The sequence below is a fragment of the Ursus arctos genome, unplaced genomic scaffold (genome assembly GCF_023065955.2).
Source record: "Ursus arctos isolate Adak ecotype North America unplaced genomic scaffold, UrsArc2.0 scaffold_6, whole genome shotgun sequence".
Lineage (NCBI taxonomy): Eukaryota > Metazoa > Chordata > Mammalia > Carnivora > Ursidae > Ursus > Ursus arctos.
This window is the reverse complement of record NW_026623078.1, coordinates 55,682,550-55,689,121: the sequence shown is the minus strand read 5'-3', so window position 1 is coordinate 55,689,121 and position 6,572 is coordinate 55,682,550. Positions and strand designations below refer to the sequence as shown.

The following is a 6,572-nucleotide window of genomic DNA, read 5'->3' as shown; positions in this document are numbered from 1 at the left end:
CATATATAAGATCGTATCTTCTGCAAACAATTTTATTTCTTTCTTTCTGATTTGGAGGTCATTCATTTCATTTTCTTGACTAATTGCTCCAGCTAGGATATCAGCTTTATGTTGAATAGGAATGGTAAAAGTGGGGACCCTTGTCTTTTCCTGATCTTAGAGGAAAAGCTTTCAGCCTTTCATCATTGGGTATGATGTTAGCTGTGGGCTTGTCATATATGACCTTACTTATGTTGAGGAACATTCCTTCTATATTCAAATTTTTGTGAGTTTTTACTTTGAAGGGATGATTAATTTTATCAAATATTCTTTCTGCATCTATTAAGATAATCATGTGATTTTTACCTTTCATTCTATTGGTGTAGTGAATCACAGTTATTTATTTGTGTATGTTGAACCAACTTCGAATTCTAAGGATAAATCATATTTTTTTAAAGATTTTATTTATTTATTTGACAGAGATAGAGACAGCCAGCGAGAGAGGGAACACAAGCAGGGGGAGTGGGAGAGGAAGAAGCAGGCTCACAGCCGGGATCACGCCCTGAGCCAAAGGCAGACGCTTAACCGCTGTGCCACCCAGGCGCCCCAGGATAAATCATATTTGATCATGGTATATGATTCTTTTATCATGCTGTTGAATTAAGTTACTAATATATTGTTGAGAATTTTTCCATTTATTTTCATCAAGAATATTGGCTTGCAGTGTCCTTTTCTGTCTTTAATGTCAGAGTAATCCTGGCCTGACAAAATGAGTTGGGGAGTGTAGCCTCCTCTTCAGTTTTTTTGAAGAGTTCAAGAAAGGATGGTGTTACTGTTTGATAGAATTCACCAGTGAAACCATCTGGTCCTAAACTTTCCTTTGCTGGGAGGTTTGTTTGTTTTGTTTTGTTTTTAAAGATTTTATTTATTTATTTGACAGACAGAGAGACAGCCAGCGAGAGAGGGAACACAAGCAGGGGGAGTGGGAGAGGAAGAAGCTGGCTCCCAGCGGAGGAGCCTGATGCAGGGCTCGATCCCATAACCCCGGGATCATGCCCTGAGCCTAAGGCAGATGCTTAACGACTGAGCCACCCAGGCGCCCCTGCTGGGAGGTTTTTGATTGTTAATTCAAAAACTTAGTCTGTTCATATTTTCAGTTTCTTTATTATTCAGTCTTGGTAGATTGTATGTTTCTAGGAATTTATCCATTTCTGCTAGGTTATCCAATTTTTTAGCATATTGTTTTTCGTAGTAGTGTCTTATGATTCTTTGAATTTCTGCAGTATCCATTGTAATGCCTCATCTTTCATTTCATTTCCTTTTATTTACTTGAGTCTTCTCTTTTTCGTAGTCTAGCTAAAGGTTTGTCCATTTTCATAATCTTTTTAAAAAAAAACAGATCTTAGTTTCATTGATCTTTTCTATCCCTCTTTTTCTATGTTATTTATTTCTACTCTGATCATTGCTCTCTCCTTCCTTCTGCTAACATTGGGCTTACTTATTCTTTTCTAGTTCTAGTTCCTTAAGATATAAAGTTAGGTTGTATATTTGAGAGCTTCCTTTTTTTCTTCATGTAGTCATTTATCACTATAAACTTCCCTTTTAGAACTGCATTCCATAAGTTTTGGTATGCTGAGGTTCCATTTTCATTTGTTTCAAGATATTTTTTAATTTGTCTTTTGATTTCTTTGATCAACTGGTTATTTAGGAGTGTATTAATTCCACATAATTATGGACTTTTCCATTTTCCTATTGTTATTGATTTCTATCTTCATACCATTATGAAGGGATATTTCTGACCTAATGATATGATTTTAGTCTTCTTAAATTTGCTAAGACTTGTTTTGTGACCTAGCATATGTTCTATCCTGGAGGAATTTTGTGTGCACTTGAGAAGAATGTGTATTCTGCTGCTGTTGGATGGAATGTTTTGGTATATGTCTGTTGGGTTCATTTGGTCTAAAGCATAGTTCAAGTGCAATATTTCCTTGTAAATTTTCTATCTGGATGATGGATCCATTGTTGAAAGTGGGATACTGATATCTCTTACTATTCTATTATTGTATTGTTGTCGTTTTCTTTTCCTTCAAATCTATTAGTATTTGTTTGATGTATTTAGATCCTAAATGTTGGGTGTATGTGTATTTAAGATTGTTATATCCTATTGATGAACTGATCCCTTTATTATTATATAATGACCTTCTTTGTATCTTTACTGCCTGTCACTTAAGGTCTATTTTAATACCAGTATAGCTATTCCTGCTCTCTTTTGGTTTCTTCTTCCATGAAATATATGTTTCTGTTCCTTCACTTTGAACCTATGTTTGTCCTTAAAACTGAAGTGAATCTCTTGTAGGAAGCATATAGTTTGTTCTTGTTTTAGTTGTTAATTTTTTCTGTTCAGCTACTTTGTCTTTTGATTAAAGAATTTAATTCATTTATATTTTGCATAATTATTGGCAAGTAAGGACTTACTTATTCCATAATGTTGTTTTCTGGCTTTATTGTAATCTCCTTGTTCCTCATCCTCTTTTGCTGCCTTTGTTTGTGAATCGATGGTTTTCCATCATGGTAAATGCTTTGATTCACTTCTTTTCATCTCTGTGTATCTGCTGTAGGTTTTTGTTCTATAGTTATCATGAGACTTACCTAAAACATTTTATAAATATAACAGTCTACTTTAAGCTAACAGCACCTTAACTTCAATTACATACAAAAAGTTTGCTTTTTTACTCATTTAATTTTTTAATTTTCACAATTTACCTCTTTTTATATTATATATTCACTAACAAATTATTACAGTTTTTGCTGAATTTAATAATTGTATCCTTTAAATTTTTTGGTAAAATTAAGTGGCTAGCATAGTAACATATACAATGTTATAATCTTCTGAAATTGACTATGTATTTACCCTTACCAGTGTATTGCATATTTTCATATGTTTTCATGTTACTAATTCATTCCCTTTCATTACAGCTATAAGAATGCCTTTCAGGATTTCTTGTAAGTCAGGTCTTGTAAGTCAGTGGTGATGAACTCCCTCAGCTTTTGTTTGTCTGAGAATGTCTCTATCTCTCCTTCATTTCTAAAGGACAACTTTCATCCATAGAGTATCCCACTTTCTCCTGGACTAAAATGTTTCTGCTGAGAAAGCTGCTGATAGCCTTATGGGGGTTCCTTTGTAGGTGATAAGCTTCTTTACTCTTCCTGCTTGTAAGATTCTTTGTCTTTGATTTTTGACAGCTTTTATAATGTGTCTTGGAGAATAGTTTTCTGAGTTGAATTAGAGGACCTATGAACATGGATGCCTAAATCTCTCTCCAGCTGTGGAACTTTTGAGCCATTATTACTTTTTAAAATATGGAATGTCTTGAATTTGCATGTCATCCTTGTGCAGGAAAGCGACATAGCTAATCTTCTCTGTATCGTTCCAGTTTTAGTATATGTGCTAATGAAGCAAACACACAGCCATTATTTTTTAAAACAATTTTTCTACCCCCATCCTCCTCTCTTCTTGAACTCCAATAATTCTCAGATTGGCTTGTTCAATCATATCCCTTAGATCACACAAACTTTCTGCATTCTTTTTAATTCTTTTTTCTTTGTTCTCTCTGAATAGATCATTTAAAAGGTATTGTCTTCAATTTCAGATTCTTTCTTCTGCTTGATCCATTTTGATTTTGGCCCTCTATTGCATTTTTCATTTCATTTATTGTATATTTCACCTCAGGGTTTTTTTTGACTTTTTTCTGTTTTTTTTTAAACTTCTAATTTTGTTGGCACATTGTTTTCCTGATTTCATTGAATTGTCTTTCTGTATTTTCCTGTAGCTCATTGAGCTTTCTTAAAACAGCTAATTTAAATTCTTGGTTGGGTAAATTGCAGATCTCTGTGTCCTTGGGGTTGATAAATGGAAGATTATTGTGATCCTTTTGTGGTGTCATGTTTCCATGTCTTTCCATGTTCCTTAAAGTCTTGCATTGTTATCTTTGAATTTAAAATAGGAGTCACCTCCTCCATTCTTTACTGAAGTTTGGAAAAGAATCATCTTCCTTCAGCCCTACTAGGGATTCTGGGGCTTTCTCAGATCTTCTGTGGATACACATTGTTCCACACTTCTTGCTCCCTCTTGTGGCAGATTCTTTTTTGTTGTTGGTTTGTTTGCTTGTTTCAAGTTTCTATTTAAATTCTAGCTAGATAGCATACAATGTAATATTTGTTTCAGAAGTAGAATTTAGTGATTCATCATCTACATATCACACCCAGGGTTCATCCCAACAAATGCCCTCCTTAATACCCATCACCCATTTAGCCCATCCACTGCCCACCTCCCCTCCAGCAACCCTCAGTTTCTTCTCTGTAGTTAAGAGTCTGTTTTATGGTTTGCCTCCCTCCCTCTCTCTCTTTTCCCACAGTGTGCATCTGTATTATTTCTTAAATTTTGTGGCAGATTCTTAAGCTTGTATGCTTTCTTTTGATCCTTCTGCACACCAGGCCTATTGCTAATAGCCAGCCACCATTTTACTTTCTCAAAGGCAATGCTAAATGTTCATTTTTGGTCTCTTCCTGGCCCATAGGTACAGACCAGCTTTCTGTGCATGCTCAGTAGTTGTCTGCCAAAACACACTCTTGCTAATGTTAGGGGCACATACAAAGAACTGCCCATGGAGGTGTGTGGGTCCAGCCCATAGAGTGTTGTTGATGTCTGTGGGCCTTTTGGGGGGATTGACAGGTGAGGCCTCTCAACAGCTATGGGGGGGCCTCCTGATGGAGTCCATAATGTAGTTAGTATGGTCAGCATTCCTTTGACATGTTCCAAGCTTTCACTGTTGTTCTCCTAGCTTACAATTCATGATGCAGTACTCTGGATGGGATGAGAGAGAAATGGGCTTCTGGCAGCCTCCCACACAGCTGGGGAAGCCAGGTACTCACTCACATGTTCTCACTTTCCTCCACAAGAGAAATCATAGAGCCCTGAGAAGGGCTCTCTTGGCACTAGCTGTGCCACTTTGGGAGAGCCGTGACATGGATTAACTCAAGCTCTTTCTCTGACCCTCTTCAACTTGTTCAGCCTCTGACTTTCTTGTTCCAACAGTGTGCTGGAACTTCTCTGCTGGATTCCTGGACTTCCACAAAGACTTCCTTATCTGTTGATGATTGTCTAAGTCAGTGTCCTCCAGGGCTACTGGACGGCAGGCAAAAGAGCCAGGAACCAGTTCATGGACCACTTTTGTGTACATAGCCAGGACCAAGATCTGTTTGCTATTGCACAATGCACAGGTGGGTGAGACATCTCCCAGGTCCTTTGGCATAGGGTGCTGGCTCCCACAAAAACACTTTTTTTTGTGGATGGATGCCAAATTGTTGTTGGGGAGATACACGAAGGGACTCCCTCAATTTTTAAACCAGTGTTTCATTGAATTCTATCTTCCAGTGCGATTTAGAGAAGTCTGCTGCTGTATCATTTCCTTAACATCTGAATGTAGCCTGCTTCTTTCCCTCAGTCCTACCCTGGAAACTTTCAGGATCTTCTCTTTACCCTCAATCCCTTGAAATTTCATGTGAAAATATATGTTGCACCGTCTCCCCATTTACTGAGCTCCCCATTTGCTTACTGAACCATTGCAGTCGAGAAACTTGTGCTGCCATCAGTTCTAAGAAATTTCTTTATTTTATTTCTTTCCCTGGAATTATTATTATCTCAGTTCTCCTTGAATGGATACTACCATTTTCTTATATTTTCCTTTCCTCACTTTCACCATTTTTGTTATTTTCTGGAAAATGTCTTTGGCTTTGTCGTTCAAATCTTCGCTGCAATTTTTATTTATGGATCATATTTTAATTTCTTTGACTTATTGTTTTTATTTTGAAAGAGTTCTTTTACACTGTTCTATGTTTATTCCCTCTTTTCCATGTTTCTGCATCCAGTAATTATAAGTTTTCTTGAGTTCCCTGAGAATTTTCTGTTACCTTAGTACTTCTTTATTTTTTTCCTATATAATTTTGTGTCTGTCTTTCATGTTAGAATTTTTCCATACTCTTTGGTATCTTTGATTTTTTGTTTCTAATATGACTGAGACACTAAAAACCTAATTGGAAGTTTATGTGTATGGATAGAATGGGGTTTGAGAAGTACTTGTCAAGTTGTGGGCTTTGGGTGATAGAACAAGGACCTTCCTGCTAGAGGTCCCTGTCTATACAGGGTTCTCCTGGGTTCAACACACCCCCAGAGAGAAATCCTGCAATACTCAACCTCAGAAGCACATAGCCAGTGAGGAGCTTTACTATTTAGTGTACAGACTTTTATTTTTTTCAGTACAGAATTCCCACCTTCAGTTATTATCACTGAATACAAAATACAGAATATTTCTAGGTTTACCCTAAAGAATAAGTCTCAGCCTTTAACCAGGTATGGAGAAGTTGATAACTGACAGTGTGGTATGGGAGAAAAATTAGGGGCATCATTGATTCTTATATAGATTTTGCATTAATCCTTATATTTCTAGTCCTACCTGCAATCTCACTTTTAGATATACCTATTATTTGTATTCCATAATTTTTCTCTTTTCTTTTTCACTCTTACTTTTCTGAAG

The 6,572-nt window shown here is 36.5% G+C and overlaps 1 non-coding gene across 1 annotated transcript; it reads right to left on the bottom strand.

Annotated features, from left to right (window-relative positions):
* Window positions 1–3,333: 3,333 nt before the first annotated feature.
* On the bottom strand, window positions 3,334–3,443 carry LOC113253099 (U6 spliceosomal RNA). The gene has a single exon (XR_003315240.1). It is a non-coding gene; the product is annotated as a U6 spliceosomal RNA (small nuclear RNA).
* Window positions 3,444–6,572: the final 3,129 nt, after the last annotated feature.